Below are 27,093 nucleotides of genomic sequence, written 5' to 3'. Positions count from 1 at the left end.
TACTGAACTGGAGAATGTTATCCCACGTGGCAAAAGGGACTTGGCAGATGTGATTAAACGAAGGATGTTGAGATGGGGAGATTATCCAGTGGGTGCGCCCAGTGTCATCACGAGGGTCCTTATACAAGGGAGGTGGGAGCGTCAGAGTCACAGAAGGGACTGACAGCGGAAGCAGAGTCAGAGGGAGGCCACTGTTGGCTTTGAAGATGAAAGGGGCCATTGGCCAAGGAATGGACAGCCTCTAGAAGCTGAGAAGACAAAGAAATGACTTCTCCCCACAGAGCCTCCAGGAAAGTGCAGCCGTGCTGCCTCCTTGACTTTAAGCTGGTGAACAGATTTCAGACTTCTTCAGAACTATAAAATCATAAAGTGTGTTGTAAGACACAAAGTTAGTACTTGTTACAGCAACCATAGGAAACTAACACATGTAGTAAGAGAACACTGATATAGTTCTTTCAGGTTCCTAAAGGCCCAGTTAAAAATAATCCTGATAAGAAGACATCACCCCATCCACCCTACTCCTGTCCATTTTACTGCGGGAGAGCCCACTTCCAAAAGCTGGATGTTTCAGGGTTGTCCATATCCAGACCTTAGTCACAATCACGGACACCACAGGGTGTCCCAGTGTGGAGTATAGCTGTCCCACTTCATGGGCTGATGCCCCATCCTGGAGTGAATGCATTTTGATATGAGGATGAGTTCCCTTTTAGAAAGAAAGCCCCGATCGAGACTTCTTTCACCAATTATGACATTAGTTAAAAGATCATGGTGACTCACAGGGTGGTGGGAAGAATGAAGAGCCAGCCTACATAATATCTTGGTGAGAAACATCAGCAAGTGCTAAACCGTGTTCGAGTATTCTTTTTTTTTTTTTTTTTTTGAGATAGAGTCTCGCTCTGTCACCTGGGCTGGAGTGCAGTGGTGTGATCTTTGTTCACTGTAACCTCTGCCTCCTGGGTTCAAGCGATTCTCCTGCCTCAACCTCCTGAGTAGCTGGGATTACAGGCATGCACCACCATGCCCAGCTAATTTTTGTATTTTTAGTAGAGACAGGGTTTCTCAAACTGTCTCTAACTAGATGTTGGTCAGGCTGGTCTCGAACTCCTGACCTCAGATGATCTGCCCACCTCGGCCTCCCAAAGTGCTGGAATTACAGGCGTGAGCCACTGCGCCCAGCCTAGTATTCAAGTATTCTTGAGGAAGACATCAGAAACTGGAAATACTGGGGATAAAAACACAAGCCAGCCTAAGATCAATACTCAATGTTAACATTATTAGAACCATGTAAATATTATTCCCAGATGAACCATATAGTGCATTGTGATTTTTTATATGACACAACTTTTTGTTTTCTGTCAATAATTGCCTTTGTTTTGTTCCATTTCTTAGGTAAACATCACTATTTAATTTTCAAACTCTGGAATTAAGTATAAATCTCCTAAGATGTTTAAACACATGAGGCAATCTGAAGTGTTCCTTTTTTTTTTTCTTGGTTACTCCTGAATCCCTCCATCATCCTGGTCCTCTCTGGACCGTTCCTCTTTAGGCTGATTGACAGCAATACCTCTTATGCTGGATTAGCTTTGCTTCTGGACTGAGAGTGGTACATGGGCTGAGAGGCATTCTAGAGAAAAATGCCTTGGAGTATGTGCCAGGTCCAATTTTTTCCTGAAGAGAATTTATGGCCTCTGTTCACACAGGGAACATTCTCAATCATATTGTATTTAGCCTCATCCTGGACCAATCCTCAACATTTTTTAGCTGGCAATGAGCCAAGTAGATTTGGCCAAACCAAGATAGCTGGCAGGGTCTCAAACTTTTTAAGTGAATACAGACCTGAAAAGAAGAGGCTGTTAATTGTGCCCTGAGGGTAGACCTGGCTCCCCCTGTACAAGGGGGCTCAAGCACATACCTGGTTCATCACCTAAAGTGGACAAGGATAGTGGGGCTTTCACCCAGGAAGGGAAGCCACATTATCAACTGTGTCCCTAAGATCAGATAAATAAATGAGGGTTATGGATTTAAAATGGTGACATGATGAGGCTGGGTGTGGTGGCTCCTGTCTGTAATCCCAGCACTTTGGGAGGCAAAGGCAGGCAGATCACTTGAGGCCAGGAATTCAAGACCAGCCTGGCCAACATGGTGATACCCTGTCTCTACTAAAAACACAAAAATTATCCGGTCTTGGTGGTGCACATCTGGTTCCAGCTACTCAGGCTGAGGCACGAAAATCACTTGAACCTAGGAGGTGGAGGTTGCAGTGAGCCAAGATCGCGCCACTGCATTCCAGCCTGGGCAACAGAGCAAGACTCTGTCTCCAAAAAAATAATAAAATAAAATAACATGCTGAATTTTTTTTTTCCTTTTTTCCTATTAGTCAGTTGTCCTAGAACATGCATTCTCAGTGGGGGGTGACAAAACCATTACAATGGTTTGTGATCTTGCAAAGGGCCATGGTACATACACAGATACATAGTATATCTGTGATATTAAAACTTTATGGGGAGAAGGGTAATTTTTTAAAAAATTGGCTAAAAAGCTTCCTTAAGGGGCAATTAAAAAGACCGAGAAATATCATTCTCGAGATTATTGAATAAATGCCAATTGTAATTATTGATCTCTTTATAGTAGACTTTTTAGTTTAATCATTAAAATTAGAGTCAGAAGTGTTTTCTGTTTTTGTTTGTGATTGGAAAAATAATTCCTACAAAAACTACTTCACAACAGAATCCTTCGATAGTCATGGCCCAGGAAGCTGAGGTGGAAACAAGAAACCCTGGTGTTACCCGTTGGTAATTGCCCAGGCAGTAGAAACCAGAGAATGAGGGAAAACCTTGTACATGAAGTTCACCAAGTCATGAGATGAGGAGTAGCTGTCCTTTTTCCAGGACACTTGGTGGTGAGGCTACTCTATTCTCAGCAGTCATCGGGAATAACATACTAGTGCTAATGGGTGAGTCCTTTCATTTTAAGTTGTGCCATCTGTGGTTTTGACCTAAGGGCCCCAGCAATCAACTATACTGCCACTTTTGAAAATCTTACAGTAAAAACTGACTGAGAATAATTATACATAATCGGCTGTCAGAGGCAAACAGGAGCCCTGGGGTAAAATACTTGGTAGCTTGAATTCATTAATTGTTTAGAAGAAAGAGGTCAAGCTGTGCTCAAGCCACAGGGGTCTGCAAACTTTCTGTCAAGAGCCAGAGAGTGAATATTTTAAGCTTTATGTGCCGCCTGACTCCATCACAACTGTTCCACAGTCATCGCAGTGCAAAGCAGGCAATAGACAAATTGTGGATGAATGGGCACGGCTGTGTTCCAATAAAACTTTATTTTTAGAAAAAGAGGCAGCAGGTGAATTTGGCCTGGAGGTCACAGTCAACCAACCCCTGCTCAACCATATTACTTACCCCTTGCAACCATGGAGTTTGCTTTCTTTAAAGGGATGTAGCTGTCATCTTTCTTTAAAGGGATGTAGCTGTCATCTACGGAAACACTTGATAGAATGTTTTAGTATTTTTCCTGATGGAAAGTGAATAGAATAGAAACTGGAAGCTTCAGTTGAGTTTGGTTGAAGCCCCAGAGGACCCATTTTGATGCTAATATTCCTTGGCAAAAAGCCCAGCCCTGGGTACCACTCTGACAGCAGACACAAGGTGGGTGGGAAGTTTATGATGTGATTATTATACGTTGCATGCCTGCATCAAAACATCTCATGTACCCCATACCTACACCTACTATGTACCCACACAAATTAAAAATCTTTTAAGAAGAGAGGTGGAATAGGCCTGAGTCAGAGGTGTGCATTTTTTTGGGGAAGGAGAGGTTTCAAGGTCCACACATAGGCCCTTCTGTTTGACAAATAATAGATTCTGTGCAGTAATTGCATGTGTCAGTTTGTATATTTCATTGAGCTGTATTTGGAGGAGGGGAGGATAAGAAAATATGTCTTGTTTCTCTTTGTATCTCAGCCCCTAACACTGAGCCCACCACAGTGGTAGCACTCAACCAACAAAGGGTCACGCAAATCAGGCCTAGGACTCTAAAGGATATATCCTTAGGCAACCAGAGTCTTGGGTGAAAGCTCCTTAGAGCCCTCTGACCTGAGGCCAGAGTTTGTGTTGTGTCTGAGATTTAAAAAAAAAAAAAAAAAAAAAAAAAGGGGGTCTTAAGTGGTCCCAGCTGTGGGAAGAGGTGGGCCTGAGAGACTGGGAGCCAGGTGGGGCTGGACAACTACTGTTCTACTTGAATTTTTTTTTTAGAGATGGGGTCTCACTCTGTTGCTCAGAATGGAGTGCAGTGGCGTAATCATAGCTCATTTCTGGCCTCAAGCAATCCTCCTGCCTCAACTCTGAGTAGCATGGACTGCACATCCTGCTAATTTTTAAATTTTTTGTAGAAGTGGGGTCCCACTATGTTCCCCAAGCTGGTCTTGAATTCCTGGCCTCAAGCGATCCTCCTGCCTCAGCCTCCCAAAGAGCTGAGATTACAAGAATGAACCACCACCGTGCCTGACTTGTTTTACTTGATGAATGCTTGTTAAGAATAAAACCTGGCCAGGCGCAGTGGCTCACACCTGTAATCCTAGCACTTTGGGAGGCCAAGGCAGGCGGATCACCTGAGGTCAGGAGTTCAAGACCAGGCTGGCCAACTTGGTGAAACTCTGTCTCTACTAAAATACAAAAATTAGCTGGGCATGATGGTGGGTGCCTGTAATCCCAGCTACTCGGGAGGCTGAAACAGGAGAATCGCTTGAACCCAGGAGATGGTGGTTGCAGTGAGCCGAGATCGCACCACTGGACTCCAGCCTGGGTGGCTGAGTGAAACTCCGTCTCAAAAAACAACAACAACAACAATAAAACCTGCAAAAAGAAGCTCATAATTCTCATTCCAAGACTATTTCAAATTCCAAATACATGGATCTGAAAATGTCAAGCCCTCTTAAATTTGGGTACTCTCTGTGAGACCAGTTAGTGAGGTTAGTCTTTCTGTTCCATCTGCCCCTCTCTCTGTCTCCCAGCTTAGCCTTGATTCCACCACCTGGGCTGCAGTGGGAGCCTCAGAGGAGGCCGGACTTCCATGGTGTGCTTACAGCTAAAGTCATCACTTTGGTGTGCATGTTTCCTGAAGGAAGAATGACATATGAGTTCACCAATGACAATTTCTCTACGTCGTGTCCTGTGGGTGGTCAAAAACACAGACCCACCGTGTAACTTTTAAAATGATGAATTGGTAATACTGGATGTCAGTGAAAGCAAACCACCCTGATGAGATAAATGCTGGCAGGTGTGGAAAGGTCTAGCCGGCCCTTCTCATCAGCGGACAGCTGGTCTCATCAGGGCACAGCTCCCCCTCTTCTGGCCCTAAGGGAACCTGATCTCCCAGCAGATGAAGACAGTGAGTCCGCTCCTGGATTTGGCAAAATTAAGGAGGTTTCTGTGGTGACCTGGGCAAAAGCCTGATTAGAGTAAGCTTAAGGAAGAATGGGAGGAGAGAGAATTGGAGACAGTGAGAACTCACAGCTTTTTCAAGAATTTTGATGCAAAAATGATTAAAGAAATGAGACCAGGCTGCGTGCGGTGGCTCACATCTGTAATCCCAGCACTTTGAGAGGCCAAGGCGGATAGATCACAAAGTCAGGAGTTCCAGACCAGCCTGGCCAACATGGTGAAACCCCGTCTCTACTGAAAATACAAAAATTAGCCGGGCGTGGTGGCGTGCACCTGTAGTCCCAGCTACTGGGAATGCTGAAACAGGAGAATCACTTGAATCCGGGAGGCGGAGGTTGCAGTGAGCTGAGATTACGCCTCTGCACTCCAGCCTGGGCAACAGAGCAAGACTGTTTCAAAAAAAAAAAAAAAGAGTAGAAAAAGAAATGACACCATAATTGGCAGGCAGAAGGAGGTGATGAGAAGGTGCTGGACCAAATAAGATATAAGATGCAAGGAAAAATGGCCCAACTGATGCTCGGGGAGAGTAGAGCAGGGAGAACTGACGTCAAAAATGGATGGAAGGCCCCAGTGGAGTTGAAAGATGATTGAGCTGGGATATTAGAGAGAGAAATCTGAAAAGATAAGAGACTGTGAGTGGCAAGTGGGATGTTTGACAGTAAGATCATAAAGAGCACAGAGGCCCGGCACGGTAGCTTACGCCTGTGCAATCCCAGCACTTTGGGAGGCCAAGGCAGGAGGATTGCATGAGCCCAGGAATTCAAAACCAGCTTGGGCAACATTGTGTGACCCCTATCTCTATAAGATTAAAATTAAAATTAAAATTAAAAAAATAAAGAGCACAGACACTATCTTGAACCCACAGAAAGGTATCCTGCAGAGGGCTGACCTTACTGCCTATGTGCAGGCTCCTTCTTGAATTATGCTGAGAAGGCTTCTAGTTCAGCGGAGGATCATGAGGATGAGGGGTGTGCAGTACGGATGACAGAGTAGTGAGGCTGAAATACCTATGTCCCCAAGGGCTCTGAAACAGAGCCACTCTATTCACCCTGGGCTGCCTCTCGCAGGACTGCCACCTGACAGAAAAAGCGCCTCTCTTTTCTTAGGTTCCTGTTATTTTGGTTCTCAGTTGTTTGCAGCTAAACCTAATTCTAACTAATATGAATAGTAATAGAAAAGAAGCCACTGTAACAAAATTATATCCAATAAAATAGAATTTAGGGCTAAAAGTAAAAGAAAGTAGGACAGTATCTGATGATAAAAGGATTGATAAAAAATCATAAATTTAAACGGACGTATTAATATAGCTTGTTATATGTTAACAGTCTTCTATCAGAAATGATAGTTTAAGTGGACAAAAATAGTATTAAATAAGAAAGAGTATACATATACAAAAATTACCACGTATTATGTCCTAAAGTTTATTCTTAGTTGCTGAAAAATGAATCTACTCAAGCTAATTTAAGCAGAGAAGAGCTAATAAGACATTAGGTAATTCTGCAGTTCTCCAAGTAGGGCTGACAGCCAGGTTTGTATATCAGGACCCACACAACTAGGAAAAATGCCTACTCACATCATGAGATTGTCCCAGCAGAAATGTCATTGCCATCACCTCCACCACTTGACACTCTGTACCTTTGACAGTAGGGACAAGATCCCAGTCAGTGCTCCGTGCAGGAGGTGGCAGCCTCATTCTGTCTAGTGCAGAATGGCTGCTTGATGGAAGTTAGTTAAGTAAAAGTCTCACCATGCTCAAAAAGCCAGCCCAGATACCTTCTTTTTTTTTTTTTTTTGAGACGTAGTCTCGCTCTGTCACCCAGGCTGGAATGCAGTGGCACAATCTCGGCTCATTGCAACCTCCGCCTCCTGGGTTCAAGCAATTCTCCTGCCTCAGCCTCCCGAGTAACTGGGATTACAGGCACCCGCCACCACGCCCGGCTAACTTTTGTATTTTTAGTACAGACAGGGTTTCACCATGTTGGCCAGGCTGGTCTTGAATTCCTGACCTCATGATCCACCTGCCTCGGCCTCCCAAAGTGCTGGGATTACAGGCGTGAGCCACCGCACCCGGCTGCCCAGTTTTATATGCAAGCTCTGTCACACTTTCATAGAAGAAATAAGCTCTTATAGATGTTTTTCATAGAATAGACAAAAAGAGGGAAAGCTGTCCAACTCATTTTATGAAACTAGTGTAATGTTGAGACTCCCCAAAATAAGAGTACAAGAAAATGCAATTGTAAGCCATGGTCTCTTATGAATGTAGATGCAAACCTTTTTTAAAAAGGTTTTTTTAACCTTTTAAAAAAAAGTTAACAAATCAGAAAACCAAATGCCACATGTTCTCATAAGTGGGGGCTAAACATTGAGCACACATGGACATAAACGTGGGAACAGACACTGCGGACTGCTCGAGTGGGGGAGGGAGAGGGGCATGGGTTGGAAAAGCACCTACTGGGTACTGTGCTCACTACCTGGGTGCAGTATACCCATGTCACAAGCCTGCATATGTAATAAAAGTCGAAATTTTTTTTAAGTGACAAATGAAATTTAGTACCATATTAGAGAAAACAAAAAACAAAAAACTTTCCTGGCCAAGTAGGGCCCTTGGGAACACTAGACAGAAAGAGGTAATGCAGCCTATGGTTAAGGGACAGGTCTGGAGCTGGGGTATTTGCCACTGTCTAGCTGTATGGCCTGGGGCAATTTACCTAACCTCTCTGCACCTAGGTTTTCTCACCTGTAAAATGAATGTAACAATAGTTCTCACCTGATAGGATGGTTGTGTGAACTAAATGAGTAAATTAAGTCAAGAACATAGAAGAGAGACTTAATTAGTCGTAATTACCTCACCAAATGCAGTGGAGATAGAGATCAATTAACAAGGATGCAACACAAGGCTGACAGTGGCTGATGCTGGCCAAGGATGACAACAAACCAGAAACCTCCTCTTTCCCTTCATGCCACATGAGTCTGTCAGAGCCTGGATGCTACCTTGGGGACCAAGGTAGAGTAGGATGGGTAGAAGCTGGAATTAATTGAGCATTGGCTGTGACTGAGATTCTCTGCCATGTTGTTCCTCTACTGAGAATCCCTACTGATCCTGAAGTCTGACCTACACCTGGAATCGCCTCCTGACCTGAAGGGTATTGCTATTAGATGCAAGAAGACTAGCTAAGGCCGGGTGCAGTGGCTCACACCTGTAATCCCAGCACCTTGAGAGGCCAAGGCAGGCGGATCGCCTGAGGTCAGGAGCTCGAGACCAGCCTGAACAACATGGTGAAACCCTGTCTCTGCTAAAAATACAAAAATTAGCCAGGTGTGGTGGTGGGGAAACTGTTTTTACTAGAGTAATGGAGGTGAAAACCACGCTGAAGAGTAAATATTAACAAGGGGCTTGGTGTCCCTTGTTTTATATAACTGTAGGTCTATCTAAATCCAAAGCCCATACTCCTCACTTTTCAACATCCTGCCAAATGGTCACTCTTCCCTCCTGCTTTTCTTTAACCAGTATATTGATTAAACCACACAAGCAAAGAAACTTGCCAAAGTGCCTAGAGTACTAGCTAAAAGTCTGGATAAATTACTAGCAATACTTATTGTTTAATACAGTTCTGTTTTTTGTCCTTATAACGATTACACATTCTGATCTCCACATACATAATGAATGTGGAGAACCATCTTTTGGCCTCCCCAAGCCACTATCTTTTAGAAAACCAGCAAATTTAAAGACCTACCAACACCATGATGTGAGCGCCACCTACTGTTAAGAAACTTAAAGCACATCTCAGATAGTGCTAGTATCTTGAATTGGTTATTACAGCACATGTTCCAGAGATACTTCAGTTGGATAAACCGTAGGTGATACTTACTTTCAGTTAACCAGTTAAAAGGTTAAAACTTTAAAAGTTCCCTTTAATTTTTTTTTTTTTTTGAGGCAGAGTCTCGCTCCATCCCCCAAGCTAGAATGCAGTGGTGGGATCTCGGCTCACCACAACCTCCGCCTCCCAGGTTCAAGCGATTCTTGTGCCTCAGCCTCCCGAGTAGCTGGGATTACAGGCGCCTGTCACCAGGCCTGGCTGATTTTTTGTATTTTTAGTAGAAACAGGGTTTCGTCATGTTGGCCAGGATGATCTCAAACTCCTGACCTCAGGTGATATACCAGCTTCGGCCTCCCAAAGTGCTGGAATTACAAGAGTGAGCCACCGCGCCGGGCCAAATTCCCTTTAATTTTTTTCTCTTTAACCTTTAGTTATTTAGTAAACTAGTCAATTATTTGTACATGTTCTCTCTTTTAACTACAAAATTCTGTTTTTTAACTACTTAAGTTTTAAGTTTTACAATTTAAGTTGTTTTATATGTAATGTTGAATGTTTCAAATAGTGGACATTTCTAAGACCTACTTGGTGGGCTTGCATTTAAAAACTTTAACTCGGCCAGGTACAGTGGCTCACACTTGTAATCCCAGCACTTTGGAAAGCCGAGGTGGGCAGATCACCTGAGGTCAGGAGTTCAAGACCAGCCTGGCCAACATGGCAAAACCCCATCTCTACTAAAAATACAAAAATTAGCCATGCATGGTGGTGTATGCTTGTAATCCCAGCTACTCCGGAGGCTGAGGCAGGAGAATCACTTGAACCCTGGAGGTGGAGGATGCAGTGAGCTAAGATCACGCCATTGCACTCCAGCCAGGCCCTAGATGCTAGAAATCTAGGGTTTTAAAAAATTATCTCAATGTAGAGCAAACAATATAAAAATATAATAAAAGGCTAAGTGGTACAATGGAAGTCTCTATGAAGAAAAATGAGGAAAATTTGCTGTGGGCTTTTCTACAGAGGCAACTTTTGAACTATAGAATGTCAGAACAGGTAAGAATTTATTCATGTGTCCCTTTATTTATTAAGTACCTACTATATCACAGAGACAAATAATGCAGGATTCTTTTTCTAAAAGAGGCCACAGCCTAACAGAGGAGGTAGATATATAAACAAATTATTTATTCCTCCCCATCCCTTTGTATAAAATCAGAATAAAATGTGTAAATTATTAATAAAATGTGTACTCATGTACACAAAGGAGTCAACCCCTGGTATAAAGTACTATAACAGGAGTAAGTCCTGTGGGAAATGGTAACATCAAGATGAGTTGATTAACCTCATTACTTGGTGAGTCCTTCTACAGAAATATGAGTTCCTAAAGGGTGAAATCTGATCTTATTACTTTTGTAACTCCTGGACCAGCATTGGGGCTGGAACACAGCAGCCAATCAAAGCTGGCTGAACTGTGCTCAGGGGAGGAAAAGGATGGACAAAGAAGGCTCATCAAGAAGATGATCAGCTAGGCGCAGCGTCTCACACCTGTAATCCCAGCACTTTGGGAGGCCAAGGCAGGTGGATTGCGTGAGCTTAGGAGTTCAAGACCAGCCTGGCCAACATGGTGAAACCCTGTCTCTACTAAAAGTACAAAAAAATAGCCAGCTGTGGTGGTGCGCACCTGTGGTCTCAGCTACTCAGGAGGCGGAGGTGGGAGGATCTCTTGAGCCCGGGAGGTTGAGGCTTCTGTGAGCCATGGTTGCACCACTACACTCTCTCAGACAGGTATAACGTTATATCTCTGTATAACGGGCAACAAAGCCAAACCCTGTCTCAAATTAAACAACAACAACAACAAAACCAGGAATTTAAGTTAAGGAGTTTTCAAGGTTAACAAATGGAGATGGGGTTGAGAAGAAAAAAGAGTACTCTGAGTAAAGGAATCAACATGGAAAAAAAAAACAGATTTGTTGAACAACATAGTTCACTGGGGAAAACGCGAATAACTCAGTATATTTGGAGTGTAGGGTTGGAAGAGGGAAGTGACTAGATTGGAGAAACAGGGGCAAACCCACACCGTGGAGGGGTTTGCATGCCAAACACGGGAGACAGGACATTATACATAGATGCCTGTCTTAGAAAGACAGCCCTCATGGCAATGGAAAGGATGGATCAGAGTGAGAAAGACTAAATAGGAGGAACTTGACAGGAAGGTGTGAAAGTAGAGAGTGGAGACCAAATTAAGGCCACAGAGAAAAAGGGACAGATTGAAAAGTTTTTTTGTGATGTCCATTTTGTTGCTATGAAAGACTACAGATCCTTACATTCTTTTGCTGTATATCATCTAAAAATACTCAACAAAATACTAACACACACACAAACACACGTTCTCTGACTCTTAGATGATTAGAAGGAAAGGGAAACCTGAAGAAGTCAGAGATGAAATGGGAACATACAAGCAGGGAGGGGAGTACGAATGAGGAAATTAACCCAAGAAGTTGATGGTGACACCATCAGATAACCTAGAGGCATACATGGACCAACGGCAGGTGCATCACTGCACAGAGGAACCTGGGAATAAAGCCTTGGGCCCACCCAGGGCAGAGACCACCACAGGTAAAGCTAGGACTCAGGAACAGGAAAATACTGTTCCTGGGAACCTGGGGAAAATAATCTTCTCCACAAACGTAGAGAACAGGGAACATAGTTTGTTTTGCCCTTGGCTTGAAGAGAAAGTTTTAAAAGTTCTCTGAGAATTTTAGTGATTGACCAACTCTCACACAGGTTTTGGGCCTGAATCTACATGAGTGTTTTAAAAACTGCAAGATACCTCGCCCCCATACACACACATCATAAAGCATTATTTAAAATAGACCAGATCTGGAGTGCCTCAAGGTGTAAGTGAGAAATTGAAGAAATCCTCCTTGGGAAAAACACGGGATTTTTTTTTCTGTAGCTGCTGTAAAAAATTGCCAAAAATATAGTGACTTAAAACACCACACATTAATTACCTTACAGTTCCATGGGTCAAAAGTCCAACATGAACCTCAATAGGTTAAGACGAAAATGTCAGGAAGGGGCACAGTGGTGCACACCTGTCATCCTAGCTCTCAGGAGGCTGAGGTGGGAGGATCACTTGAGTCAGGGAGTTTGAAACCAGGCCAGGCAACATAGCAACCAGCAAGGTTGCATTCTTCTCTGGAGGTTCTAAGGGAGAACCCACCTTGTTGGTTTCGTCAGCTTCTACAGGCTGACCACATTTCCTGGCTCACAGCCCCCCTCCTCCATCTTCAAAGACAGCAATTTTATACCTGTCTGACCGTTATTCTCTAGTCACATCACCTTCTCTCGGTACAGCTACCAAAAATCCTCCATTTTTGCGGGCTGATTTGACTATATTGGGTACACTAGAGAATTCAGAATAATCTTCCCATCTCAAGGTCCTTAACCACAATCACATCTGCAAAGTCCCTTTTGCCATGTAAGGCATTTTATTCACAGGTTCCAGGCATGAAGGCATCATTGTCTTTGGAGGACCATCAATCTGCCTACCACAAGGACCTCTCAACCCATGCCTCAAAATATTTTTGAGCTTCCAATTTAAAAAAAAAAAAAGCAATACAACTAGACTAGGTAAAGATTTCGGCTACTGGAATTATGGGATTAAAACGTTTAAAATAAGAATATTTGGCCAGGTCTGGTGGCTCAGGCAGGTAATCCTAGCACTTTGGGAGGCCGAGGTAGGTGGGTCAGTTGAGTCTGGAGTTTGAGAACAGCCTGGGCAACATGGTGACACCCCGTCCTGACTAAAAGTACAAAAAAATAGCTGGGCATGGTGGCACGTACCTGCAGTCCCAGCTACTTTCCTGCTGCCAAAGTGCTGGGATTACAGGTGTAAGCCACCCCTTCCTTCCTTCTTTCCCTCCCTCCCTCCCTCCCTCCCTCCCTCCCTTCCTTCCTACCTTCCTTCCTTCCTTCTTTTCTTTCTCTCTCCCTCTCTCCTTTTTTCTTTCTTCTTTCTTTCTTTTGCATCTTGTTTAAGAAATATTTTCCTATCCTGAGTTTAAACATCTTTTCTTCAATATTATCTTCAAAAAGTTTAAAAGTGTCGTGGCTCACACTCATAATCCCAGCACTTTGGGAGACTGAGGCAGGAGGATCACTTGAAGCCAGGAGTTCAAGACAAGCCTGGGTAACATGGTGAGACCCCTGTCTCTACAAAAAAAAAATTTTTTTTAATTAGCTAGGTGTGCTGGCATGCACCTGTACTTAGAGCCACTCAGGAGATGAAGTAGGAGGACTGCGTGAGCCCAGGAGTTCAAGGCAGCAGTGATCCATTGACACAGGAGTGCAGCAGGGAAGTGCTGGGTAGAGAAGCCCTGGAGAGGGCTCCACCCTCAGGCCTGTGCCCACAGAACTAAGTGAGAACAGGCATTCCTGTTTTCATGCCTGAATGTTAGATTTTTAAAGATCACCCTGGCCCACCATGCGCCCATCCTGTGGCCATATAAACCTGAGACCTTAGTGAGCACACACACAAATGGGCCAAATATTGAGAGGAGCAGAGGGACACAGCGGCAGAGGGTGGAGGAGAGCAGCAGAGCGGCACGGCAGAGACGGAGGGAAGAGGTGTCTGAACATCGGCCAAACACGGCCAAACTCTAGGGAAGGATTATCTTCCCCACCCAGGCACCTTCCAGCTCCTTATTCATCTTGCTGAGAGCCGGGTCCACCACTCAATAAAATCTTACATTCATCCTTCAACCCTGCGTGTGACCTGATTTTTCCGAGACACTGGGCAAGAGCTCGGCATATAGAAAGTTGTCACACTGGCCCTCTGCCCTTGTGATAAGGCAGAGGGTGCACTGAGCTAATTAACACACAAGCTGACTGCAGATGGCAAAGCTGAAAGAGCTCTGTAACACTGACGTTGTAGGCACCCACCCCGAGATACTACCGCCAGACCTGAGGGCCCAAAGCACTTGCCCCAGCCTCTGCAACTACTTGTCTTCATGCTGCCTCTAGGGGTTTGAGTTTTGAATAAACTGAACAGGTGAGCCATATCCGTGTCACACAACCTGCAAGGAGAATCAGGGAACTCTCCCATTTTACTGTGATCACAGCATTGCACTCCAGCCTGGGTGAGTGAGAGGGAGACCCTGTCTCTAAAAAATTAAAATTAAAAAAACAGTTGAAAAGTTTTTATATTTGGCTTTTACAGATTTTTGTTTATAAACTGAGGTCTAAACAAAATTTTCTTTTCTTTTTTTTTTTTAGTCTCACTCTGTCGCCTGGGCTGGAGTGCAGTGGTGCTATCTTAACTCACTGCAACCTTCTTCACCTCCTGGGTTCCAGTGATTCTCCTGCTTCAGCCTTCCAAGTAGCGGGGACTACAGGTGCATGCCACCATGTCCAGCTAATTTTTGTATTTTTAGTAGAGATGAGTTTTCTCCATATTGTTCAGGCTGGTCTCGAACTCCTAACCTCAGGTGATTCACTGGCCTTGGCCTCCCAAAGTGCTGGGATTACAGGCGTGAGCCACTGCACCTGGCCTCCCCTTTTTTAAAAAGGAAATTTGAAAAAAATCTACTTATTTATTTTGAGACCAGGTTATAAAACTGGCTAATTTTTGTATTGTTGGTAGAGATGAGGTTACACCACATTGCCAAGGCTGGTCTCGAACTCCTGGGCTCAAGGGATCCACCGCCCTTGGCCTCCCAAAGTGCTGGGATTACAGGCGTGAGCCACTGCGCCTGGCCGAATTTAAATTGTGTAGAGACAGGGTCTCACTATGTTGCTCAGGCTAGTCTTGAACTCCCAGCTTCAAGCAATTCTCCTGCCTTGGCTTGCTAAAGTGTTAGGATTACAGGCATGGGCTATCATGTCTGGCCTTATTTTTCTATATGGATAAAAAATTATCCCAGACCATTTATTTAAAAGCTTATCTTTACCCCAGGGATCTGTAGTACCCCTCTGTCATATATCTGCTTTGCAAATATGAGTCTGTTTCTGGGTTTTCTGTTCTATTACTTGTATAATTACTATAGCTTTGTAATAAATCTTGTTATCTGGTAGAGAAAATAACTATACTCTGTTTTACTTCAATAATGTCTTACCCAATTTTAGCCTTTATACTTCCATGTACATTTAAAAATCAGCTAAATAAATAAATAAATAAAACAAAAATCAGCTTGTAAAGTTCCATTAAAAACCCTGACTAGCTTATGTGGGTTTGATTTCTCCTCTTGAATTTGGTTTGGCTTTGTGACACATATTTCCTGATAGATTCTGGTAGAAGTGACAGTTTACCATTTCCAACCCGGGCTTTAAGAGATCTTTGGTTTCTTCTTTTGCTGCTTGGAACATTCTCTCTTGGGATTGAGCCACTGTTAAAGGGAGCCCAAACAAGCTATGTGAAGAAAAACATTTGTAGAAAGACAATTCCAGGGGTGGCTAGAAGGTTACAATCTTCTAGTCCCCCCTGCCAAGGCATCAGACGCATGTATGAAGTCATCTTGGGTGCTGCAGCCCTACCTGCTATCTGACTACAACTTCATGGGATATCCCAGTAAATGCCATGCAAAGCAAAAGAACAACCCAGCCGAGCTCTGTCCACATTTTTCACCTACAGAATTGTGAGCAAATAAAATGGTTAATTTTGGGCCAGGCGTGGTGGCTCACACCTGTAATCCCAGCATTTTGGGAGGCCGAGGAGGGGGGATAACCTGAGTTTAGGAGTTTCAGACCAGCCTGGCTAACATAGTGAAACCCCATCTCTACAAAAAAAAAAAAAAAAAAAAAGCTGGGCGTGGTGGTGCAAGCCTGTAATACCGGCTACTCAGGAGGCTGAGGTAGGAGAATCACTTGAACCCGGGAGGCAGAGGTTGCAGTAAGCCAAGATCGCACCACTGCACTCCAGCCTGGGCAACAGAGTGAGACTTTGTCTCAAAAAATAAAATAAAATAAAATAAAATGGTTGATTTTAATCATTATGTTTTGGTGTGGATTTTATACAGCAGGTAAATGCCTGAAGAATAGCACAATGGCAAGATATTTGGCAATATGGTTACCTATAGCAACATAAAAGATAGAAATGTACCTAATAGGCTGAGCATGATGGCTCACACCTGTAATCTCAGCACTTTGGGAGACTGAGGTGGGTGGATTGCCTGAGGTCAGGAGTTCAAGACCAACCTGACCAACATGGTGAAACCCCGTCTCTACCAAAAATACAAAAATTAATTGGGCATGGTAGCAGGCACCTGTAATCCCAGCTACTCAGGAGGCTGAGGCAGGAGAATCACTTGCACCTGGGAGGCAGAGGTTGCAGTGAGCCGAGAATGCGCCATTGCACTCCAGCCTGGGTAACAGGAGTGCAACTCTTTTTTTTGAGATGGAGTCTCACTCTGTTGCCCAGGCTGGAGTGCAGGGGCGCAGTCTTGGCTCACTGCAAGCTCCACCTCCCGGGTTCACGCCATTCTCCTGCCTCAGCCTCCCAAGTAGCTGGGACTACAGGCACCCACCACCATGCCTGGCTAATTTTTCACATTTTTAGTAGAGATGGGGTTTCACCGTGTTATCCAGGATGGTCTCGATCTCCTGACCTCATGATCCGCCCACCTCAACCTCCCAAAGTGCTGGGATTACAGGCGTGAGCCACCACGCCCAGCCTGCTTGAAACTCTGTCTCATAAAAAAAAAAGAAAAAGAAAAAGAAAGAAATGTATCTAATAAACTTCTCTAATTCTACATTCCATGCCTCTTAATTTTTCTTTATATTTTTCATACATTTGATCTACATTCTGCTTAACTTCTTCATCTATCTTCTATTTCATCAACTCTCTGTTTAGCTGCATCTAGTTTGCTGTTTACCCTGACATTGAGTTTTTCATTTTCTTTGTAATTTTTTTCTTTTCTTTTTTAAAATTTTTATTTATTTATTTATTGAGACAGGGCCTCACCCTGTTGCCCATGCGGGAGTGCAGTGGTGCCATCACAGCTCACTGCAGCCTCAACTTCCTGGGCTCAAGCAATCTTCCAGCCTCAGACTCCCAAGTAGCTAGGACCACAGGTGTGCGCCACCATGCCCAGCTAATTTTTGTATTTTTGTAGGGACAGGGTTTCATCATGTTGGCCAGGCTGGTTGTGAACTCCTGACCTCAGGTGATCCGCCTGCCTCAGCCTTTCAATGTGCTGTGATTACAAGGGTGAGCCGCTGCACCCGACCCCACTTCAATCTTTTAAGTAAAGCAGAACAAGCCCTCATCTTTCTTGCACAAACCTTTTAAACAGACCTAGCAAAAGTTTAGGTAACAAATTCAGCTAGAATTGGCTGGAAAAATCAGGATTCCACAGAAGGGAAGAAAATATATGGCAAAGGGAAAGAAGTTTCAGAAATTTAAAAAAATTTACCCATAACAGATTTACACCCACTATAGTAACTTATATCCTAGACTTCTTCCTCACCCATTTAGACAACTTTGCAAATATTTTCCATTCATTATGAACTATTTGAGAGATACGAAAGAATATACAAAACGTAAATGTAAATTATGAAGGATAATAAAAAATTCAGCACTCATGGGGCCATCAACCAACTTAGAAACTGCGCATCAATCGCCCTGGAGCCCCGTATTGGCTCCCTTCCCTCTCCCAGCCTCCTGTTTTCCTCCTCTAGGAAAAGTCTCCTCCACTGTTTTTGTGGGGTTTTTTTTTCTTTCTCCTCTTATCTTTATAAATCTATCAAATATGTATGTGCTTTAGGTTAAGCTATCCTCATATGTTTGGTTCTCAAGTTATATAAGTGCTATCATTCTATAACTTGCTTTACATTTGTGAAATTCAACTGTTATTACATGTAAGCTATAATTGATTTAATTTTCACTGTTATGTGGTATTTCTACTGTGTGAATGTACCACAATTTATTCCCCCATCAATGAGCAACTGAATTCTTTCCAGTGTTTGTTTGTTTGTTTGTTTGTTTTTGAGACAGAGTTTCGCTGTGTCGCCCAGGCTGGAGTTCAGTGGCCCGATCTCGGCTCACTGCAAGCTCTGCCTCCCAGGTTCATGCCATTCTTCTGCCTCAACCTCCCGAGTAGCTGGGACTACAGGCACCCACCACCATGCCTGGCTAATTTTTTGTGTTTTTAGTAGAGACGGGGTTTCACTGTGTTAGCCAGGATGGTCTCGATCTCCTGACCTCGTGATCCACCCGCCTCAGCCTCCCAAAGTGCTGGGATTATAGGCGTGAGCCGCTGTGCCCAGCCTCCAGTGTTTTTCTTTTTAACATTACAACAATACTACCAAAAACATTCTAACATGTATATCTTCTGATATACAAGGGTATATATTATCTATGACCAATTTTTTAAATTTTAAGTTCCAGGGATACATGTGCAGAACGTGCAGGTTTGTTGCATAGGTAAACATGTGCCATGGTGGTTTGCTGCACCTATCAACCCATCACCTAGGTATTAAGACCTGCATGCATTAGTTATTTGTTCTGATGCTCTCCCTCCCCTCGCACCCCCTGACAGGCCCCAGCATGTACTGTTCCCCTCCCTGTGTCCATGTATTCTCATTGTTCAGCTCCCAGTTATGAGTGAGAACATGCAATGTTTTCTGTTCCTGTGTTAGTTTGCTGAGGATGAGGCTTCCAGCTCCATCGATGTCCCTGCAAAGGACATGATCTCATTCCTTTTTATGGCTGCATGCCAAATGTTTTTCCAAAGTGTTTGTACCAGTTTACACTCACACAATGTAAAAGAATTCCTGGTTCTTTGCCTCCTCACCAACACTTGATACTGTCTAGTTTTAAAATTTTATTTTTTCTTAAACTAGAAGGTAGAAAACAGTAACTTACAGTGGCTTTAATTCATATTTCCTTAGTGGCTCATGATGCCAAGCATCTTTTCATGTGCTTATTTTCCATTTGAATATTTCTTTAATGACATTTCTGCTCAAATCTGTATTAGCCAGTTGTCCTCCAGAGAAACAGAACCAATAAGGATATGTATGTGGATGTATATATGCAGATGTACATATACATGAAGGGATTTATTATAAGGAATCTGCTCACATGATTATGGAGGCTGAGCAGTCCCAAAATCTGCATTTGGCAAGCTGGAGAGCAGTGGTGTAGTTCCAGCCCGTGAGCAGAGAAGACGGATGTCTCAGCTCAAGCAGTCAGGCAGGTGGAGTTCCCTTTTAGCCTTTTTGTTCCATTCAGATCTTCAGCTGATGGGATGAGGCCTCCTACCCACGTTAGGGAAGGGAATCCGCTTTATTCACGTTACCCTTTCAAACATTCCTCTCACCCAGGAACATCCTCACAGAAACACCCAGGATAATATTTGACCAAATGTCTGGGCACCCTGTGACCCACTCAAGTTGACACATAATAACATAATATTAACCATCAAAAAGTCTTTTGCCCATTTTTTTGAAAATCAGGGTTTTTTTCTTAAGTTCTATGAGTTCTTTTTATATTCTGGATACAAGTCTTCATCAGATATATTTGCAAATATTTTCTCTCATTCTGTAGCTTTCCTTTTTTATTAATGTCTTGAAATGTAAAAATTTTTAGTGAATTCCAATTTATCGTGTTTTTTTTCCTTCATGGTTCATGCTTTTGGTGTATCTAAGAAATGTTTGCCTAACTTGAGTTCACAAAGATTTTATCCTATGTTTTCTTCAAGAAGTTTTAGAGTTTTAGTTCCTACATTTAGTTATAGTTGATATTTTCATTTTTGTCTGTGATGTGAAATAGAAGTTGAGATTCTCCAAATTTGAATATGCAATATTCCAGCACCATTTGTTGAAAAGACTATTTTTTTTTCTCCTTTGAATTACCCTGGTACATGTGTTAAAAATCAGTTAACTATAATAATGTGGGTCTATTTCTGGACTCTATTTTGTTTTAGAAATCTATATGTCTATTCTTACACCAATACCACACGATCTCGATTGCTGTAGCTCTACAGTGAGTTTTGAAATCAAGCAGAGAAAGTCCTCTGACGTTTTACTTCCTCTTCAAAATTAGCTATTCTAGAGTTGCCTTGCCTTTCCAAGTAAATTTAGTCAGCTTGTCAATTTATTTTTTTAAAATTCATCTGTGAGACTTGCCTTTTCACTTTTTTTTTTTTTTTTTTTTTTTTTTTTTTGAGACGGAGTCTCGCTCTGTAGCCCAGGCTAGAGTGCAGTGGCCGGATCTCAGCTCACTGCAAGCTCCGCCTCCCGGGTTCACGCCATTCTCCGGCCTCAGCCTCCAGAGTAGCTGGGACTACAGGCGCCCACCACCTCGCCTGGCTAGTTTTTTGTATTTCTTAGTAGAGACGGGGTTTCACCGTGTTAGCCAGGATGGTCTCCATCTCCTGACCTCGTGATCCGCCCGTCTCGGCCTCCCAAAGTGCTGGGATTATAGGCTTGAGCCACCGCGCCCGGCTGCCTTTTCACTTTTTATCTTTTGCTTTGTTTTGAAGTTCCTACTTGTAATATGGTCAAATTTTATTAGTCTTTTTCTTTATGGGTTTTTTTGTTTGTTTGTTTTTGTTTTGTTTTTTGAGACAAGGTCTCACTGTCGCCCAGGCTGGAGTGCAGTGGTACAATGTTGGCTCATTGCAGTCTCGACCACCTGGGTTCAAATGACCCTTCTGCTTGAACTTAAAAAAAAAAAAAAAAAAAAAAAAAAAGACTGAAGTGGAACAAAGTCAAAACTGTATCTTTCATGTAACTTTTTTTGTTATAAAAATATGTTTGTGTCGCCTCTGGGAATGAGAAAATTTTGATTATGCAGATGGTCTCTTTCTAATATTTTCTGGTCTTTCTCCAACAATTGTTAAAATTTTAGCCAAATTAAAATACTATCCAGCAAATCTTCACAGTTTGAAGTCTGGTTTCTTTCAACAACTGGTGGTCCCCTGACTTGGAGTTACTCTGTTAAATAGATGAATAGTTGGATGGGATATCCAACTCTGGAGAGAAAATCCACAAGCCCTTTGAAATCACTGTTAGGGTCCTTCCATGGAGAACAGCCTGAGAGCCTAGCTTTGGTCTAGGAGTATTCATTTTGCTGACAGACCTGATAGACTTATTCTTAGGTAAGAAAAACATAAAAATGGTGTTTGTTTTTTTATTGATTTTGTAGAGATGGTGTCTCGCTGTGTTGCCCAGGCTGCTCTTGAACTCTTGAACTCCTGAGTTCAGCTGATCTGCCTGCCTCAGCCTCCCAAGTGCTGAGATTACAGGCGTGAGCCACCATGCTTGGTCAAAAATGGTGTTTAAAGAAAAATACAGCATCAATGAGTGGGTGTCCCTGTAAGAATTGACATACAGTATACGCACTTCTGATTATGTAAATAACTGAAGCAATAGGTTCAAGACTGGACTCAACAAGGCAACGTTCTTGAATTCTCCCAGAGGGACACTTGCCAGGCAGCCCTGGCTACATTGCTTCAAGGGGTCTTTAGGGAAGAGGATCTGGATGGTTTGGTCTTTACACTGAAAGCATCTTGAGCTAGGAATAGACTCAGTTTGAGTGTGCTGCTACCCTGTGTCAACTGAGAAAATACCTTGGGTAAACAAAGGCTGAATAGTCTGAACACGTTTGTTTTTGTGAGAACTAAGACATAGAGGGTAGTTCAAGGACATGTCCATCAACATATTTAATGTTTATATAAATGTTGATTTATAAATGTTGGAAAATGGTATATCACAGGTAATTTGGGACAAGTTGTTGCTGTCTTAAGGATGCATTTAAAACTCAAAGAGGAGGATGCTCTAAGACAGCTGAGTGGATTAGTTAGTTAATGGATGAGGAAACAAGGAGTGCTTATAGAAATCTCAGCTGAGGAGCCTTCAAGAATCTAAAAGGCCAGGTCAAAGGTCAGCAAAACAAGGTAGTCAGCCCAGCCTGCTTTTTATATCCCAACTGACAAAAAGACAAGAGAGTGATCAAGAGAGCAGAAATTGTTGTATAATTTATAATTCCAGATGAAAACAAAACATTTACAAAATTATACATATGAGTAACTTTTTTTTTTGAGACAGTCTCGCTCTGTCGCTCAGGCTAAAGTGCAGTGGCATGATCTTGGCTCACTGCAACCTCCACCTCCAGGGCTCAAGCCATCCTCCTACCTCAGCCTCTCGAGTAGCTGGGACTACAGGCGTGTGCCACCATGCCCAGCTCATTTTAGTTTTTTGTAGAGACGGGGTCCCGCTATGTTGCCCAGGTTGGTCTCGAACTCCTGGGCTCAAGCAATCCACCCACCTGGGCCTCCTAAAATGCTGGGATTACAGGTGTGTGCCACTGCGCCCAGCCCATATGAGTAACTTTTAACATGAATTAGTATGTTTTTTGTTTTTAAAGACAAAGAATTGAAAGAGCATGACCTAAAAGCCATGTAATTTGTCAAATGTTTCCCAAACTAATTGAGTTTTTGAGAGATATTTGGATGTCTTGAGACCTCAAAATGTGATTGGTTAGAAAAGGTTCCTTCCAAGCAGCCAAATAAAATCCTTGGGAAACATAAATCTTCCATTGATAAAAGATATGAAACCAAATTATTGTAAAACATCTGTTTGAAAGAATAAATATGGATAAGCATGTTTTACATGCAGACCTAAATATATGACTTTTATTGGCATTGTGATAAATCAGTAAAGCAAAGATATTATTATGAGTTAAATTGTTTTAACTAATTATTTATCCAGCATACTCAGCATACTCTTACAGAAGAAAAAAATTAACTTACCTGCTCCAAAAAAGTGAAAGCATACAGACAGAAAAATTATATTATGGTATAATAATAAGATGCCTTTACATAGGCCTCTCCACACACATACCTACATATATGATAACACATACACAGTTCCTCCATGCCTAACTCTTCAGTGGGGAAAAGGAAAAAAGGTGTGAATTTGAATCTTGATACCCAAAGAGGTTAGGGTACCCAAAGAGCATAGGGTGCAATGCCACTCCTTTTCCTTTTTTGATAGAAAGAGAAAAATCATATATAGGTTCAGTTTTTGTCTTTGATGCAAATTTTATAATTTCAAATCTTAGAATTTGTATATTGTGTTTAAATTCAAAGGTAATAAAATATATGGCTGAGTGCAAGGGCTCACACCTGTAATCCCACTGCTTTGGGAGACCGAGGTGGAGGATCATTTGAGGCTGGGAGCTTGATAAGAGCCTGGGCAACATAGCAAGACCCCATTTCTACAAAAAAAAAATAAATTAGCCTGGTGTTGTGGTGGACACTTGTAGTCCTGGCTACTTAGGAGGCTGAGGTGGAAGGAGTGCTTCAACTTAGGAGTTTGAAGTTAGTGAACTATGATGGTACCACTGTACTCCAATCTGGACAACAGAATGAGACCCTGTCTCTAAAAAATAATAATAATAATAAAGTAAAATAAAATAAATGCTATAACAAATGTAGGGAAATCAACATTTCTTATTGTGGAGATTGTTAACATTAATGCTAAGAAGTTAAAAAGAAAATATATTGGTAAAATTAAGCTTTTCTTTTTTTTTTGAGATGGAGCCTCATTCTGCCGCCCAGACTGGAGTGCAGTGGCATGATCTTGGCTCACTGCAACCTCCGCCTCCCAGATACAGGCGATTCTCCTGCCTCAGCCTCCCAAGTAGCTGGGACTACAGGCGCGTACCACCACGCCTGGCTAATATTTGTATTTTTAGTAGAGATGGGGTTTCACCATATTGGCCAGGCCAGTCTTGAACTCCTGACCTCGTGATTCACCCGCCTCGGCCTCCCAAAGTGCTGGGATTACAGGCATGAGCCACCCCGCCGAGCCAGTAAAATTAAGCTTTTAAAAATGAACTTTAGGCTGGGTGTGGTGGCTCACACCTGTAATCCCAGCACTTTGGGAAGCCAAGGAGGGTAGATCACGAGGTCAGGAGTTTGAGACCAGTCTGGCCATATGGAGAAACCCCATCTCTTATAAAAATACAAAAATTAGCTGGGCGTGGTGGCACAAGCCTGTAGTCCCACCTACTCGGGAGGCTGAAGCAGGAGAATTGCTTGACCTCGGGAGGTGGAGGTTGCAGTGAGCCAAGATCACGTCACTGCACTCCAGCCTGGGTGACAGAGCGAGACTCTGTCTCAAAAAAATAAAAAATAAAAAAATAAAAATGAACGTTAGTATTTTAAATGTGATTTTATGGTTCACATCATCAGGGAAGATGTAGACCTACAAAACATAAAATTGGGAATACAAACATGGTTTATTCTATTCCTTGCAAAGATTCAGATATTTTTCCTAAAGTAGCTAAACTGTTTAGTGGCTAATTGAATAATGTTTAAATGTAAGGAATTACATGTAAACATGGGATTACATTTGAAATGCAATTCACATACGGCTCTCTTATAAACTGGTTCTGAATCACAGATGAAATGTTAACATATAAAGACAGAAAGTGGCTGGGCGCAGTGGCTCATGCCTGCAATCCCAGTACTTTGGGAGGCCGAGTCGGGTGGATCACCTGAGGTCAGGAGTTCAAGACCAGCCTAGCCAATATGGTGAAACCCCATCCCTACCAAAAATACAAAAATTAACTGACCGTGGTGATGCGTCCCTGTAATCGCAGTTACTCGGGAGGCTGAGGCAGGAGAATCATTTGAATCTGGGAGGCAGAGCTTGCAGTGAGCCGAGATTGCATCACTGCACTCCTGGCGAACAAGAGCGAGAGTCTGTCTCAAAAAAAAAAAAAAAAAAAAAAAAAAAAAAAAAAAAAAAATGCTAGGCGCGGTGGCTCACACCTGTAATCCCAGCACTTTGGAAGGCCGAGGCGGGTGGTTCACGAGGTCAGGAGATCGAGACCATTTTGGCTAACACAGTGAAACCCCGTCTCTACTAAAAAATACACACAAAAAAATTAGCCAGGCATAGTGGCGAGTGCCTGTAGTCCCAGCTACTCGGGAGGCTGAGGCAGGAGAATGGTGTGAACCCGGGAGGGGAGGCGGAGGTTGCAGTGAACTGAGATCGCGCCACTGCACTCCAGCCTGGGCCACAGAGCGAGACTCCATCTCAAAAAAAAAACCAAAAAACAAAAAACATAGCGTTTTGCTTAATCTTACTGGGTAGTTTTTAAACCGTGATTTTTTTTTCTATGATAATTCTTAATTTTAATATAAAATTTATCATATTTTAATAATAAATTGCTTTAAAATTTCTTAATTTGGCTTCGGGGCTGTAGGTGAAGTAAATATATAAATTTATTCAAAGACTTAAAAAAATTAGAGTGCAACACTGAATTGCTTTGGTAAAAGATAAAAACGACACTAGGAGGTACATATTTGTATGTAAAAACTATAGTTAAGAGACTATGTAGACCAAATTTCATAAAATTCTATATAAATAGTAGGTCATTGAGCTCAGGAGTTCAAGACAAGCCTGAGTAACATGGTGAAACCCCATTTCTGCAAAAAACAGAAAAATTAGCTGAGGCCGGTTGTTTCAGCTACGTGGGAGGCTGAGGCAGAAGGATTGCTTGAGCCTGGGAGGTAGAGGTTGCAGTGAGCCGAAATTGTGCCACCGCACTCCAGGCTGGGCTACAGAGCAAAAGGGCTACAGAGCAAAATCCTGTCTCAAAAATAAATACATAAATAAATAAAAAAGATAATATAGGAAGACTGGGTGAACTATAACATTAAGGACACCGTATATATGCCCTTGTGAACTCCCCTCCCACACGGACTTTAGGCTTGGCTATGAGATTTGCTTTGGACAATGACGCAATAATACTGAAATATAGGCAGAGGCTTGGCATGCGCTTGTACATGGGACTTTCTCCCTTGGAATGCTGCTGCCATCACCATATGGAAAAGCCAGATCCGGCCCTCCGGCGGCGGAGTAATCACAGGGAGAGAGAGGCCCAGCGGCCCACTAGCTGCATGTAGCCAATGAGGCAGCCCAAGCAAGATCTGCAGAACTGTGCGGCCAAAGCGGAGAAACGTGAGGAATAATCGTTACTTTAAGTCACCAAGTCTTGGGGTGATTCCATACCAAGACCTATACAAAACCTAATTCCAAGGTATTTAGGCTGAAAGAAGGAAAAAGACATCATAACCATCACACAATCCACATATTAGAGCCTCTATACTTCTGTATACTGTACACTGTATATTGTATATTTCTTTAATTGAAAAATACACGGGCTGTTTTCAAAGTCCAAAATGAGGGCCAGATGCTGTAATTGCCAAACGTGTTCTTCCTGCCCACTGCACAGACAAAACCAATTCACTGAGACCATGGTATTACAGTACAGTATTTAACGAATGCAAGGCAGCCAAGCAGGACTGGAGTTATCTCTCAAAACAGTCCCCCGAAGGCTCAGAGTTAGGTTTTTCAAGGATAGTTTGGTGGGCAGGGGACAAGGGAATGGATGCTGTTGATTGGTTGGGGATGCAATCATAGGGGTGTGGAAAACAATCATCGTGCACTGTGTACCCCTCTGGTGGGGGGCCGCAGGACTGGCTGAGTCATGAGTCATAGTATGGGTGGGGTCAGTCATTTGCCAAAAGTCTGACAAACATCTAAGAAGAACAATCTTGGGTTCTATAATAGTGATGTTATCTATAGGAGCAATTGGGGAAGTCACAAATCTGGTGACCTCTGGACCTGAGCAGTAAGAGATTAGCGAAACTGATGCAAGGCAGGTGAGCCCCAAAGGGGAGCTTAGCCCACGAGAGTTCTTGGCTTTGTCCAGGAAAGAATTCTAGGGCAACCCAGAGGTAGAAGAAAACAGCTTTTTTACATTTTTAAAAATTTTATTTTAAGGACTTTAGAAGAAAACAACTTTACTGAAGAGGCAG

Source organism: Chlorocebus sabaeus, chromosome 20 (assembly GCF_047675955.1).
Source record: "Chlorocebus sabaeus isolate Y175 chromosome 20, mChlSab1.0.hap1, whole genome shotgun sequence".
NCBI lineage: Eukaryota > Metazoa > Chordata > Mammalia > Primates > Cercopithecidae > Chlorocebus > Chlorocebus sabaeus.
Note: the sequence above shows the minus strand (reverse complement) of the source record.